This window comes from Hyperoodon ampullatus (genome assembly GCF_949752795.1).
Source record: "Hyperoodon ampullatus genome assembly, chromosome: 4".
Lineage (NCBI taxonomy): Eukaryota > Metazoa > Chordata > Mammalia > Artiodactyla > Ziphiidae > Hyperoodon > Hyperoodon ampullatus.
The window spans coordinates 52817697-52834876 of NC_136917.1; positions in this window are offsets into that span (position 1 = coordinate 52817697).

The window sequence follows — 17180 nt, forward strand, 5'->3', positions numbered from 1 at the left end:
TATATGTGGCTCTTGGTCCTCCCTACCACCCCCCACTGGGAAGTTTGCAAATTATCAATTAGTGAAGACTTTATGCCTGATAGTAATCATGTTATATACATTTCCTTCAGCTTCTCTAGTGTTTTCACACTTTTCATAGTACTCTCAAATACATTTATGTCAGCTTGATCCTCATACCCCTGTAAGACTGAACAGACATTACTTTTCTTGTTTACAAATGGAAAGTCAGAGGCACAGAGTAATGAGATGACTCACTCATGGTCCATGCAACTGTTGAGTAACAGTGCTAGAGCTAGAATTGGGTCTTCTGACTAGCACATTTTTAGCATGGTGATTAACAACATGGAACTTGGCTGGAATCAAGTCGCAGCCCCAGCTGCAAACATAGCTACAAAGTTCATAACCCCTCTAAGATCCCTCGGTTTCCTCATTTATAAGATAGGGTTAATTATAAAATCTATTTCTTAGCATCACTGGAGGATCTGGCCAGGACAGTGTACAATGCTTAGTGCTGTGACTGTTATAGAGGAAGCACTCAAACATGCTTAGATATCACTAGGACTAGTGCCTGGTCTGTGTTACACATTGTGTTATGCTGTGGTCTGTATTACAAGTATGAAGTGTTGCAACTTCAGCAAATAAAAAGAATATGGAAGCATCACTGTCTTAAAACTATGTCTGCATTGGACAGCAGACAACTCTCATTCACCCAAACTGCTGTCCCCAGCAGGGACTGCTCAGGATGGTCTGTTTTGTCTTTTCTGCTGGCAAAGGTTTTGCTTTTCATGTATCTTTCAGCATAGCAGGCTGTGGTGATTCTTCCAAGTTGGCCACATTTTCCTTTGACTCCAGAGAACCAAAGAGAGCTAGACCTACTGGAGCATGCTTGAAAAGCTGGCAGCCTGAAACTCAAATTGTACTTGCTTTGTCCTCCCACCATTTGCAGCTCCACCAAGCTGTTACTTAAAAGGGCTTGCACATTTTCTGAATGGAAGTTGGGACATTGGGGAGCACGTGCTGTGTAGGAGGTAGAATGGGCAGTTGTGCATGTGTGAGTCTTTGCAGGTACCCGTGGTCAGTATAGATGGAGTAGACACTTGATTTTAACACAAGACAAGGTGGGACATATCTTCTTCAGGATTCTGCTCTTCTTGGAGGAGGCTTCTAATAGCAGCAAAGTCAAGTTGTCCAGAGTTTGGCTAAGGTGATGTAGTACCTGACATGTGTTATGTCCAAAGTTGAAATTATAGAATGTTGGGGCAATTAGTGAGAAAAGTTCCCTGGATGAATTGAGAGGAGGATCCCTATATCGAGAAGAAAAGTCGTCCCTCTTTGGTAACTCCCATTTTTTGCTCAATCTCCTGTAGTTCATTCATTCATTTATGTATTCATTTATTCTTTCATTCAACTAATATTTGTTGATGATCGGGACACAGTAGTGAGCAAAAAGCATTGACAATACTTACCTTTAAGAGGCTTATTTCCTAGTATAAGAGAGAGACATTAAAGAAATAATGACATAAATATATAGTTACTGTTTATTAAATTTAAAGGTCCATGAAAAAGAACCCAAGTATCCATCAACTGATGAATGGTGGTACATCCATACAATGGAACACTGTTCATCAAAAAAATGAAAGAAAGTGCTGATACCTACTCTGATATGGATGACACTTGAACACAAGCTGCTAGTGGAAGAAGTCAGACACAAAAGACCACATATTGTATGATTCCATTTATATGAAATATCCAAAATAGGCAAATCCATTGAGGTGGAAGTATATTAATGTTTGCCTAGGGCTAGAGTGGTTGAGGGGAAAGGGAGACTGACTATTAATGGGTATAGTGTTTCTGTTTGGGGTTATGAAGGTGTTTTAAAATTGAATGTACTAACGGTTGCAAAATTATGTGAATATATTAAAAACCATTGAGTTGTATACTCTAAATATGTGAATTGAATGGTGTGTGAACTATATCCCAACAAAGCTGTTACAATAAGACCTATGAGAGCGCACAAGAAGGCAGTCTGGTCTATTGTGCAGAGGCAGAGAAGGCTGCCCTGAGGAAGTGATGTCTGAATGTAATTCTTCAGGATGGGTTGGGAATTAATTTAGGTAAAGATGGTTAGGAAGATGGGGGAAGAGTGTTCCCAATAGAAGAAGATCTGTGGAATATAGGAGGAGCAGAGAAAGGCCAGAGCAGCAGGAGCTCTGAGAGCAAGAAGAGGAGTGCTACAAGGTGTACTGGAGAGATCTTCATCATGACCACTTACTGTGGGCAGACCCTGTTCCAGATGCAATGCATGTATTATCTAATGCAGTGTTCACCATGATCCCATGAGTAGGAACAGTTATAGGTAGGCGCAGATAATGTTGAGCTTTTTACATATTATGTTCAAAGTATTTTACTGGGGGCAGTGAAGAGAACACAGGAAAGAAATGATAAGATTTAAATTTTAAAGATCCCTCTATGCTGTCGTATAAAGAACATTAAAACTAAAGTGGCCATAAGCCTTAAGCCCTGGAAGAGGAGATTACAGTCAGTTCCCACTACAAGCTAATTTCCTTTGTAGTCTCTTATTTTTAATTTTTTTGCAGAGTCAGTAGGTGGACAGCATGGAGAAATGGAACTATTCAGAAAGTGTGTCCCACACATAATTTAAGAATGATTTGTCAAATGCATGAGCCATAGCTCCTGTGTTTAATCAATTTTAGATCAATGAGCTGCCTTGAGTAGGACAGAACATGGAGTCCCTCACTTATCTCCCTGTACATATAAAGCTGTTGAAAAAAGACTTACATCATGTAGCTTTATTGATCTGGGTTCTAGGAGGTAGTAAAGGGTAGGGGTTTGGGGCATGGGCTCTGGAGTCAGACAGATTCTGACTCTGGAATTATAGACCAGGTATTTGCCCTGAGCCAGGCCTGTTGAGTCAGCAGCAGGAAAGAGCTCATGGCTGGCTAAGAGCATCACTACAGGAAGGTTATGTACCATTTCTATTGCTTGGAGGTCTCAGTCATTAAGCATGAAGTGTATCATAATTCATTACTAGTATAGCATGATGGCATTAGCTGAAGAGTGCTGGGCTTGATGGAGAAGGCTCACAGTTGAGAACAAAGGTCAGTAAAGGCACTACATTCTAAGTTTAGAAAAGTGCCTGTTGGTGAGGACAGCCACCTTCTCATCCTGCTGTTGAGGCGGGTCTCCTACTATCACCTCAGAGGGAGACAACAAGGTAGATGGAGGGTTACATTTGGAGGAGGTACTGTTTCCTATTGCCACTGTAAGAAATTACCACCAGCTTTGTGGCTTAAAACAACACGAATTTATCATCTCACAGTTCTGGAGGTCAGAAGTGTGACATGGGTCTCACTGGGCTAAAATGAAGGTGTCAGTAGGGCTGTGTTCCCTTCTGGAGGGTCCATTTCCTCACCTTTTCTGGTTTCCAGACCTGCTTCCTTGTCTGAGCTCAAGGCCCTCTTCTTACACCTTCAAAGCCAACAGTGCTGGACTGAGTCCTCATGCTATAATCTCTCTGTTTCCTTCTCTTCTGCCTCCCTATTCCACTTTAAGAATGCTTGTGATTGCATTGGGCTCATTTGGATAATCCAGATTCATCTTTCTTTAAAAATTTTATTGTTACCTGATTAACAACCTTAATTCCATCTGCAGCCTTAATTCCTCCTTACTGTGTAACATAACGTAATCAAAGTTTCCAGGGATAGGACGTGGTCATCTTTGGGGCTCATTATTCTGCCTACCACAGAGGGAATGCAGTTTATAGAATGGCAATCTTATCTACCCTCTCTCTTCCTCTTGAAGGTAGGAATTTCATGTGGGACCCTACACTCCCCTTCTAAAAGATTGAAGGTACCTGAAACATTCTCTTCTTCAATTATTTGGAGACTGGTTATTTTCTTCTGTCTGAAAGTTGCCAGATGTTGAAGTACTAGAGGACATGAGACTGCTGAAATATGGAGAAAGGGCTGGTAGAGTGATGGGAGAGTGATACAGAGAGTGATGTGAAAGAGAAGGCAGCCCCTATTCCCAGTATCTTGTATGGAGGAATACGTGAAATTCCTTTGGGTTGAGTCGAGACCTCAGAAGGTGGCCTGCTACTTCCTCTATATCTCCTTCCCAGTGGAGGGTAACCTGTTGGTCAATTTATTCATGAGTTATGAGGGCTGTTGATGGAGTAAAGAGGTTGATCTGGGTCTCCCATGGTGTAGGAATAATCATAAAGTGTACCCCACATGAGCAACAACAGAAAATATAGATAAATTGGACTTCACCTAAATTTAAAGCTTTTTTCATTAAAAGACATTATCAAGAAAGTGAAAAGACAACATGTAGAGTGGAAGAAGATATTTGCAAATCATATATCTGATAAGAGTCTATTATCCAGAATATATAAAGAACATTTAAAAGTCAAAAACAAAAAGGTAAGCAATCCAATTTAAAAAAAATGGATAAAGGATTTAAACAGACATTTTATCAAAGAAGATACAAAAATAGGCAATGAGCACCTGAAAAGTCGCTCAACATTCTTAGTCATTAGGGAAATATAAATCAAAATCACAATGATATACTACTTCATACCTACTAATATGACTTTAATTAAAAAACTGCCCTGAAAATAGCAGTTGTTGGAGAAACTAGAACTTTTGTATATTGCTGGTGGGAATGTAAAATGATGCAGCTGCTGTCGAAAACAGTTTGACAGTTCCTCAAAAGGTTAAACACAAAATCACCATATGACCTAGCATTTCCACTTCTAGGTAGATGCCCCCCAAATTGGACAATAGGTACTCAAACAGTTATGCATTCATGTTCATCAAAATGTTATTCACAATAGCCAGCAGGTGGAAATAATCTAAGTGTACATCAATAGATATATGGATAAATAAATTGTGGTACACAATGGAGAATTTTTCAGCCAGAAAAAGGAATGAAATACTGATACTAGTACATTGTGGTTGAACCTCAAAGAAATTATGCTAAGTGAAAGAAGCCAGACACAATAGGTCACAATATTGTATAATTCCATTTATTAGAAATATCTAGAATATGTAAATCTATAGAGACAGAAATCAGATTGTTGATTGCCAGAAGCTGGAGGAAGGGTAATTGGGGAGTAATTGCTTAATGGATATGGAGTTCCTTTTTTGGTGATGAAAATGTTTTGGAACTAGATAGATGTGTGGTGATTGCACAATATTTTGAATGTACTAAATGCCACTGGATTGTTCACTTTAAAATGATTGATATTATGTGAATTTAATTTCAATTAAGAAACAAAAACCAAAAAGGGTACTCCACAAGAATTTGAGTCCCTTCTATAGAGAGGGGCTGACTTCCAGATAGCCTTAGAGAAGACAGACAACCAGCTTAGGGTTGAGTGGACCTCACTCAGACCAGTTACATAGGAGATAAGATCTACTTTCCTTCCAATACCACAGGGTATAGGCTCCAGTAAGGAGGCACACATGCTTCTCCTACAAGCTAAATCAGAAGAGCCATGAATGTTTATTTAACACTGGGAATAGTAGCAGGGAGTGGGGAAGTTATTAGAAAAAATGTAGTCATTTAATGTTTGAATCAGTCCAAAGTTAAGACTTCTCATAGTTAAAATAATTACAATAATAGCTAACACATAGCATTCAGATGCTATACATGAAGTGTTTTTATGTTTAATTCAGTAAATCCTTAAAAAATCCTGCGAGGTACATAATTTCATTATATCCATTTTACAGATGAGGTAATTCAAGGCACAGAGAGAATAAATAATGTGCCCAGCATCACACAGTTAGAAGTGGTAGAAATGGGATTTGAACCCTGTGAAGTGAGGCTGAACTATTAAAGTTTTCAAAGATTAAATTTTTTTAAACATCAGGGTACATTTATGGGCAATTAGTATAAAAATGTTTTTCCCAGTCACTTGAATTCTGTTCTGTGTTTTTGATTCATTCATTCAGCAAATATTAAGAACCCAGAGTGTTTAAGCAACAGCTGGAGCAGAGTAAGCAGGGGAGAGACTCATAGGAGATAAAGTGAGAGAGGAAATGGGCCAGGTTATGTGATGTCTTGGAGCTTCTGCAAGGCTTTTAATTCTACTTTCAGAATTAGAATTTTAATTCTACTTTCAGTTAGATGGAGAGCCTTGGGAAGATATTTAGCAGAGGAATGATATAATTTGATTTGTGTTTCAAAAGAATTACTCTGGTTTTTGTGTTTAAAATAGCCTGGGAGTTGGGAGGTAATAGTCCAGGAAAAACATAGTAATAGCTGGACCACTGGTAGCAGAGGAAAAAATGAGACATGGACAGATTTGGGATATATTTGAAGGTAGAGTTAATAAAATTTGTTGATGGATTGATTCTGAGATCTTAGATAAAAGCATGAAGTTACTGTTAATTCTAAGAATAACTTACAACCCGAAGTGCATCTCATTGGCACATCATACAGCCCCATGTTAATGGCTGGGGCTGTGCTCATTATTACAAAAATGCCTGTGAAATGTAATTTTATGGTATTTGAAAAAATTACTCATGCAACATGTTTTTTGATAAGGGAGAGGGCAATGATAGAGTGCAATTGGTTTTGGGTTTTGTTAAATGAGTTTTGTCAAAACACACCTGTAGGAGTGTGCTCCTCATATGTATGTCATATTCACATATCAGAGTGGAAAAATGATGAGAAGCTCTGTTCTGGAGGGCTGTTGTGGGTTGAATTGTGTCCCTAAAAATACACACATTGGAGTCCTAACTCCCAGTACCTTAGAATGTGACCTTATTTGGAGATAGGGTCTCTATAGAGGTAATCAAGTTAAATTGAGGTTATTAGGGTTGTCCTACTCCATTATGACTGGTGTCCTTATAAGAAAGGGAAATCTAGATGCAGACAAGCACTCAGGGAGAACACCAAGTGAACATGAAGACAGAGATCTGGATGATGGTCCTATAGGCCAAGGAACACCAAAGATTGCCAGCAAACTACCAGAAGCCAGAAGAGAGGCATGGAACAGATAACGTCTCGTAGCCTTCAGAAGGAGACAACCTTGCTAACACCTTGATCTTGGACTTCTAGTCTTCGGAACTATGAGACTATAAATTTCTGTTTAAGCCACCCAGCTTGTGGTACTTTGTTATGGCAGCCCTAGCAATCTAATGCAGGGTCTCTGAATAAAGATGCTCAAGTCACAACTGAGCTGTGATAGAGGGCTGGAGGAAGTACTGGGGGCTGCCAATGACTAATAATGCTGAGACTAATGTTGAGCTGTCTACAGGTTGATGACCAAGGAGGTACTACCGCTACAGTTCCCAATATAGCGTCCGGCAAACAGTAAATCATCAGTAAACAGTTGTTGCCTGATAGAACGCCTGAAGTATGTAGACACCTAAAATATTATAGGTACTCGACAAATACTACTTTCTTTCTCCCCTGAATAGTAAGCTTGGGCACTGAAAACCATTGCCAACTATAATGCGTTTTTGAGATCTTCCAGAGGAAACCAGAATTGTAAGCAGACGTTCCAGTGTTAGCCAGTCAGATCCTGTTGCCAAGAGGGCCTCTGGGCTTCCCTTATACTGTGTCATTGTGTCAAGGTGCTATAATCCAGCATAACAGTAGAAGTGTTTAGGAAATCCAAAGTCAAGTCTCTATCCCCATGGACCATGGTAATGAGAATAGAGAATATAGAAATTGAAAGTAAAAATCCTAGCAACATAATTATACTCCTTGAAAAATGATAATTAAGGGCTGGGTCTACCTGGATTTGTTAAGAGGTTTAAGTTTAGAACTTCTGCTTTAGTAAAATTATGCTTTCTTATGACCTCCAATCATTTTATTAACTCATCCATAAAAATGAGAGAAATATTTTAGCCACTTTGATTCGTTTGCTCTGTTTCTAAGTTATTTTGAACTTAATTTTGTTAAATATTTCATTGCTTAGGTACAAACTGAACTGTCTCTTGACAGTTTTTCAGTCTGTACTTTTTATCACTCAATGGGTCATAACTGGTGAGGATGCTATATGATGTTCCGGGTGATGTTATAATAGATAACTTTTGTAAAATCTTTACAGTGTTTCTTTAAGCTTCATGAAGGAAACATGAAAATGGGAAAAGTTCCAAATAGCAATAGACCGGAAGAAGCAGACTGCCATGTTTCTTTATGATAGCAGTAATAAAATATATGCAAATTCCAGTGGGCTGGATAAATCTTTGCTCTGAGATTGTGGTGGGGTGGCAGGCACAGTGTGTAATAACCTGTCCCTGGTTTCTCAGTGCCCTGAGGCCTCCTCTTTGAGAGTAATATTGTGCAGGCATGCTGACAATGATTGGCTGCCCACGTTGTTCATAAATAAAAGCAGGTGGCTGCAACAAAAACCTAAGTAGCTGAGGCGTCATCATTATTTATGAGGCAGGCCTGGGAGAAGAAGAAGGCTCTAAAAGTACAACAGCGAACACCATCTTTTCCCCAAGAAAACAGCTGACTTCAGGGAAAATTCTAAAAGAGAAAGGAAGCCAGTGTCACATGCATTTTCATGTTATAGATGGTAAATAGTAAAAAATAATTATCATAATGTAGGCCTTGCAAGTTCCCATGGAAACCAGTTTATTCATCATGATTCCTGGTCAAATTGGTTGCTTTAGAGAAAATCCTTCTTATTATTGACTTCCAGTCATTGAGAAGAAGTTTGGGTAACCAAATCTTGACTAACATTTTTAAAAACTCTTAATTCCACTGATAGGGCTAATAGTTGATATATGATGATAATATGATGATAAGTTTGCAAAAGACTATACTATTTCAGGGCAAGGTGAGAGCACTGATTTTTGGATGTGTGTTCCATATGGAGGGGTCTCCACTAGAGTGTGCTTTGCCTCTTTTTCCCCTCCATTGCTCACTCTTTCCTAGGGGATTGAGTAATTTGATGAGTTTGGGAGAAGTATCTAAGCATTCATGACTCAACCCTTCTTCTTTGTCTTAGGGTGGAACTCTGCCAGCTGGAGACATTCTTTCTATGCTTCTCCTATATGCCATAGGTACTACAGGAGTAGACTTCCCTAAATGAGGGGACAAAGTATGAGGGAGCCCAATTGTCTCACCAATTTGATAGCAGTTGTCCCCTATCAGGTTTATTGGTAACAAAGCTGATTTTAAAAATCTTCCTTGTCTTTAAAAAAACTGAAGTATAATTGACTTAGTATATTAGTTTTAGATGTACAACAAAATAATTCAATATTTTATACATTACAAAATGATCACCGTAAGTCTAGTTACCATCTGTCACTGTACAAAGTTATTACAATATTATTGAGTATATTCTCTATGCTCTACCTTATGTTCCTATGGCTTATTTATTTTATAAGTGGAAGTTTGTACCTCTTAATCTCCCTCACCATTTCACTCATCCTCCCACTCCTCTCCCCAATGGCAACCATCAGTTTATTCTATGTATCTATGAATCTGTTTTATTATGTGTATTCATTTTTTTTAGATTCCACATATGAGTGAAATCACATGTCTTTCTCTGTCAGACTTATTTCACTTAGCATGATATCCTCTAGGTCCATCTGTGTTTTGCAATGACAAGATTTCATTTTTTAATGGCTCAGTAATTATCCAGTGTTTATATATACCACATCTTTATCCATTTGCTTATCAGTGGACACTTACGTTGCTTCCATATCTTGACTATTGTAAATAATGCTGCAATGAACATAGGGGTGCATATATCTTCTCGAATTAGCGTTTTTGTTTTCTTTGAGTAAATACCCAGAAGTGGATATGCTGGATAGTATCGTAGTTCTATTTTTAATTTTTTGAGGAACCTCCATACTGTTTTCCACAGTGGCTGTACCAATTGACATTCCTACCAGCAGTGCACGAGGCTGATCTTGAAGAAACATTTTCATCTTTTCACCATTGAGTATGATGTTAGCTGTGGGCTTGTGGTATATGGCCTTCATAATGTTCAGTGAATGATAGTTCAATATCCACAAAATAAATCAATGTGATACACTACATTAACAAACTGAAGAATAAAAATCATATGATTATCTCAATAAATGCAGGAAAACCTTTGGACAAAATTCAACATGTATTTATGATTACACATTTTGTTGAGAGTTTTTAATCATAAATACATGTTGGATCTTGTTAAAAGGTCTTTCTGCATCTATTGAGATGATCATATGATTTTTATTCTTCAGTTTGTTAATGCGGTGTATCACATTGATTTATTTTGTGAATATTGAACCATACTTGCATCCCTTGGATAAATCCCACTTGATCATGGTGTATGATCCTTTTAACATATTGTTGAATTTGGTTTACTAATATTTTGTTGAGGATTTTTGCACCTATTTTTTATCAGTGATATTGCCCTATAATTTTCTTTTCATATTTTTTTTTTCTGGTGTCTTTGGTTTTGGTATGAGGGTGATGCTGGTGTTGTATAATGGGTTTGAAAGTGTTCTTTCCTCTTCAGTTTTTTAGAATAGTTTGAGAAAGATAGGTGTTAGCTCTTCTTTAAATATTTAGTGTAATTCACCTATGAAGACATCTGATCCTGAACTTCTGTTTGTTGGGAGGTTTTAAATTACTGATTCAATTTCATTACTGGTATTTGGTCTGTTAATATTTTCTGTCTCTTCCTGATTCAGTCTTGGGAGATTGTATGTTTCTAGGAATTTATCCATTTCTTCTAGGCTGTCTATTTTATTCATGTGTAATTGTTCACAGTAATCTCTTATGATTCTGTGTATTTCTTTGATGTTAGCTGAATGTCTCCTCTTTCATTCTTGATTTTATTTAGACCCTGTCTCCTTTTTCTTGATGAGTTTGACCAAAGGTTTATCAATTTTGTTTATCTTTTAAAAAAACCAGCTCTTAGTTTATTGATCTTTTCTATTTTTTTCAGTCTCTATTTCATTTATTTCTGCTCTGAGTTTTATTATTTTTTTCCTCCTACTAGTTTTAGGTTTTGCTTCTTCTACTTTTTCTAGATCCTTTAAGTGTAAGTTAGGTTGTTTATTTTAATTTTTTTTTTTTCCTGAGGTAGGCTTGTATCACTATTAACTTTCCTCTTGGAACTGCTTTTGCTGTGTCTCATAGATTTTGGAAAGTTGTGTTTCCATTTTCATTTGTCTCCAGTTATTTTTTGATTTCCTCTTTGACATCTTCAGTGACCCATTGGTTGTTTAGTAGCATATTGTTTAACATCTATGTGTTTAGCCTCTACAGTATTTTTCTGGTAGTTGATTTTCTAGTGTCACACCATTGTGTTTAGAAAAGATGCTTGATATGATTTCAATTTTTAAAAAATTTATTGCAACTTGTTTTGTGGCCCACCATGTGATCTATTCTGGAGAATATTCACTTGAAAAGGTGTATTCTGCTGCTTTTAGAATGGAAAGTTCTCTCTATATATATTAAGTCCATCTGGTCTAATGTGTCTTTTAAGGCCAGTGTTTCATTATTGATTTCCTGTCTGGATGATCTATTGATATAAATGGGTGTTAAAGTCCCCTACTATTATTACGTTACTTTCAACTTCTCCCTTTATGTCTTAATATTTACTTTATATATTTAGGTGCTCATATGTTGGGTGCATAAATATTTACGTGTTATATCCTCTTCTAGGACTGATCCCTTGATTATTATGTGATGTCCTTCTTTGTCCCTTGTTACAGTCTTTGTTTTAAGTCTATTTTGTCTGACATAAGTACTGGTACCCAGCTTTCTTTTTGTTTCCATTTGCATGAATACCATTTTTCATCTCCTTACTTTTAATCTGTGTGTCTTTAGATCTGAAATGAGTCTCTTATAGGCAGAATATATAGGGATTTTACTTTTTATCAATTCTGCCCTTTACGTCTTTTGATCAGAATATTTGTTCCATTTACATTTCCAGTAATTATTGATAGGTATGTGCTTATTGCCATTTTGCTAATTGTTTTCTGATAGTTTTAGTATTTTTTTGTTTTTTTCTTCTTTTGCTCTCCTCTCTTGTGATTTGTTGACTGCGTTTTGTGTTTTGTTTGGATTCCTGTCTCTCTCTTTGTATTTATTTTAGACTTTTGGTTTGTGGTTACCATAAGGCTCATATATATATGTATGTATATATATGTATATGTATATATAGTCATATATATATATGTGAATGATCATTTTAAGTTGATGAGCTCTTAAGTTTGAACACAATCTAATAATTCTGCATTTTTTTACTTCCCCCACATTTAATGTTTTTGATATCATATTTTACATGTTTTGGATTTTGTATATTGCTTAACTACCTATTGTGGATATAGGTAATTTTACTATTTTTGTCTTTTAACCTTCCTACTAGTTTTATAAGTGGGTTATCTACTACCTTTACTATATGTTTGCCTTTCCCAATGAAGCTTTTCCTTTCATAATTTTCAAATTTTTAGTTGTGATCTTTTCTGTTTAGAGAAGTCCCCTTAACATTTCTTGTAAAGCTGGTTTAGTGGTGCTAAACTCTTTTAGCTTTTGCTAATCTTTAATATTCTTTATCTCTCCTTCAAATCTGAATGATAGCCCAGCCAGGTAGAGTATTCTTGTTTGTAGGTTTTTTTCTTTCATCACTTTGAATATATTATACCACTCCCTTCTTTCCTGCAAAGTTTCTGCTGGAAAGTCAGCTGATAGTCTTATGGAAGTTTTCTTGTGCATAACTAGTTGCTTTTTCCTTGGTGCTTTTAAGATTTTCTCTTTTGTTTTAATTTTTGCCATTTTAATTATAATATTCCTTGACATGGATCTCTTTGGGTTTATATTATTTGGAACTCTCTGTGCATCTTGGATCTGGATGTCTGTTTCCTTTCCTAGATTAGAGAAGTTTTCAGCTATTATTTCTTCAAATAAGTTCTCTGCCCCTTTCTCTCTCTCTTCTCCTTCTGGGGCCTTATAAAGCAAATGTTAGTACATTTGATGTTGTCCCAGAGGTCTCTTAAACTATTATCATTAAAAAAAATTTTTTTTCTGTTCAGCTTGGGTTATTTGCACTAGTGTGTTTTCCAGTTCACTGATCATTACCTCTGTATCACCTAATCAGTTATTGATTCTTTCTATGATTTTTTTTTTTTTTTTTTTTGGTATAAACCCTTGTGTTGAGAGCTTTCAATAGATTTCAGTGAGGGAGTTGCTCTGCTACATACAAAACCTCAACCCAGAAGCAGGTTGTCTAAGAATGGTTTAGCATCAGGTTCCTCATATATGTGCGGTGTGTGCTGGGTGTTTTCTAGTGTTTTTAAGTTCCAGTTATTGTATTATTCATTTCTGTCTAGTTCTTTATATTTTCTAACTCTTTGTTCAACTTCTCACTGTAATCATCCATTCTTCTCCTGAGTTTGTTAGCATCTTTGTGATCACCTTGATTTCTTTATTGGGTAGATGCTTTTCTCCACTTTGCTTAGTGCTTCTGGGGTTTATCTTGTTCCTTCATTTGGAACATATTCTTCTGTCTCATTTTGCCTAATTCTTTGTGTTTATTTCTTTGTATTAGGTAGGTCGGTCACCTTTTCTGATCTTGGAGAAGGGGTCTTACATAGGAGATGTCCTATGGGGTTTAGCAGTGTACTTCCCTTTGGTCACCAGAGTTATATGGTCTAGAGAGCCCCCCTATGTGTGCTGTGTGGGCCCTTCTGTTGTGGCAGGCTGACTAGTGGGGCCACGCTGGGAGGTGGGACTGTCTTCTGGCTTGGTTGGTTGTCAGCCTCTGCTCTTGTGGTGGCTAGTGGTACTTCCTTGGGTGTGCTGGGTCCTGGCCTGGCTGGCCACATGGCCCAGGGGTCCCTGGGCTGATGATGGCCTGATGGTGGTGGGGCTATGTACTGGTGGGGCTGCCTGTGAGGCTTGGGACTGGTGCCATCCAACTGGTGGGTGGGACCTGGTCCTGGTGGCTGACTGTGGGGCCTGAATGATCCTAGTGCTTGCCCACTAATCTTTCTTGTCTTGACTCCTCTGATTATCACTCAAATGGCTCTGAATTTTGGTTGGGGAAATAAAGAGATGTTATTTACTGTTAATTATTATTATTACTATTAAAACTCAAACTTCATATACAAAAATGATATATATGCTCTGTCCATAGAAAGAGAGAGCTTGAAATGAATTCATTATTTATTAAACACACATCTTGTATAAATAAATAATACTTGCTCACTTGTCCACTTAAAAAAAACCTTTAAAAACATTTGTTCTTTATCTATGCAGATTACTCTCCTTTTTTTTAAAGTAGAAAATAATATATTCGTGTGTGTGTGTGTCTGTGTTAGTTTCTGCTTTACAACAAAGTGAATCAGTTATACATACGTTCCCATATCTCCTCCCTCTTATGTGTCCCTCCCTCCCTCCCACCCTCCCTATCCCACCCCTCTAGGTGGTCACAAAGCACCAAGCTGATCTCCCTGTGCTATGCAGCTGCTTCCCACTAGCTATCTATTTCACATTTGGTAGTGTGTATATGTCCATGCCACTCTCTCACTTTGTCACAGCTTACCCTTCCCCCTCCCCATATCCTCAAGTCCATTCTCTAGTAGGTCTTTGTCTTTATTCCCGTCTTGCCCGTAGGTCCTTCATGACCTTTTTTTTTTTTTTAGATTCCATATATATGTGCTAGCATATGGTATTTGTTTATCTCTTTCTGACTTACTTCACTCTGTATGACAGACTGTAGGTCCATCCACCTCACTACAAATAACTCAATTTCGTTTCTTTTATGGCTGAGTAATATTCCATTGTATATATGTGCCACATCTTCTTTATCCATTCATCTGTCGATGGACACTTAGGTTGCTTCCATGTCTTGGCTACTGTAAATAGAGCTGCAATGAACATTTTGGTACATGACTCATTTTGAATTATGGTTTTCTCAGGGTATATGCCCAGTAGTAGGATTGCTGGGTTGTATGGTAGTTCAATTTTTAGTTTTTTAAGGAACCTCCATACTGTTCTTCATAGTGGCTGTATCAATTTACATTCCCACCAACAGTGCGAGGGTTCCCTTTTCTCCACACCCTCTCCAGCATTTGTTGTTTGTAGATTTTCTGATGATGCCCATTCTGACCAGGTTGAGGTGATACCTCATTGTGGATTTGATTTGCATTTCTCTAATGATTAGTGATGTTGAGCAGCTTTTCATGTGCTTCTTGGCCATCTGTATGTCCTGAATTCTTTTCATTGTTTTTTCTTTATTCTGCTCTGCGGTAGTTATTTCCACTGTTTTATCTTCCAGGTCACTTATCCGTTCTTCTGTCTCAGTTATTCTGCTATTGATTCTTTCTAGAGAATTTTTTATTTCATTTATTGTTTTGTTCATCATTGTTTGTTTGCTCTTTAGTTTTTCTAGGTCCTTTTTAAACGTTTCTTTTATTTTCTCCATTCTATTTCCAAGATTTTGGATCATCTTTACTATCATTACTCTGAATTCTGTTTCAGGTAGACTGCCTATTTCCTCTTCATTTGTTTGGTCTGGTGGGTTTTTACCTTGCTCCTTCATCTGCTGTGTGTTTCTCTGTCCTCTCATTTTGCTTAATTTACTGTGTTTGGGGTCTCCTTTTCACAGGCTGCAGGTTTGTAGTTCCCGTTTTTTTTTTTGGTGTCTGCCCCCAGTGGCTAAGTTTGGTTCAGTGTGTTGTGTAGGCTTCCTGGTGGAGGGGACTAGTGCCTGTGTTCTGGTGGATGAGCCTGGATCTTGTCTTTCTGCTGGGAAGGACCACGTCTGGTGGTGTGTTTTGAGGTGTCTGTGAACTTAGTATAATTTTAGGCAGCCTCTCTGCTAATGGATGGGGTTGTGTTTCTGTCTTGCTAGTTGTTTGGCATGGGGTGTCCAGCACTGTAGCTTGCTGGTCGTTGAGTGAAGCTGATTCTTCGTGTTGAGATGGAGATCTCTGGGAGATTTCCGCCGTTTGATATTACGTGGAGCTGGGAGGTCTCTTGTGGACCAGTGTCCTGAACTTTGCTCTCCCACTTCAGAGGCACAGCCCTGACACCTGGCTGGAGCACCAAAAGCCTTACATCCACACGGCTCAGAATAAGAGGGAGAAAAGAAAGAAAGAATGAAAGAAAGAAAGAAGATAAAATAAAATAAAGTTATTAAAATAAAAAATTATTAAGAAAAAATGTTTAAAAAGTAATAATAAAAAGAAAAAAAAAAGGGACAGATGGAACCGTAGGATAAATGGTGAAAGCAAAGCTATACAGACAAAATCACACATAGAAGCATACACATACACACTCACAAAAAGAGAAAAAGGGGGGAAAATATATATATATCGTTGCTCCTGAAGTCCACCTCCTCAATTTGGGATGATTTATTGTCTATTCAGGTATTCCACAGATGCAGGGTACATCAAGTTGATTGTGGAGATTTAATCCGCTGCTCCTGAGGCTGCTGGGGGAAATTTCCCTTTCTCTTCTTTGTTCGCACAGCTCCTGGGGTTCAGCTTTTGATTTCGACCCGCCTCTGTGTGTAGGTCGCCTGAGGGCGTCTGTTCTTTGCTCAGACAGGACGGGGTTAAAGTAGCAGCTGATTCGGGGGCTCTGGCTCACTCAGGCCGGGGGGAGGGAGGGGTACGGAGTGAGGGGCGAGCCTGCGGCAGCAGAGGCCGGTGTGACGTTGCACCAGCCTGAGGCGCGCCGTGCGTTCTCCCGGGGAGGTTGTCCCTGGATCATGGGACCCTGGCAGTGGCGGGCTGCACAGGCTCTCAGGAGGCGAGGTATGGAGAGTGACCTGTGCTTGCCCACAGGCTTCTTGGTGGCGGCAGCAGCAGTCTTAGTGTTTCATTCCCATCTCTGGTGTCCATGCTGATAGCTGTGGCTTGCGTCCATCTCTGGAGCTCTTTTAAGCAGCGCTCTTAATCCCCTCTCCTCACACACCAGGAAACAAAGTGGCAAGAAAAAGTCTCTTGCCTCTTCGGCAGCTCCAGACCTTTCCCCGGACTTCCTCCCGGCTAGCCGTGGTGCACTAAGCCCCTGCAGGCTGTGTTCACGCCGCCAACCCCAGTCCTCTCCCTGCGCTCCGACTGAAGCCTGAGCCTCAGCTTCCAGCCCCGCCCGCCCCAGCAGGTGAGCACACAAGCCTCTTGGGCTGGTGAGTGCTGGTCGGCCCTGATCCTCTGTGCGGGAATTTCTCCGATTTGCCCTCCGCA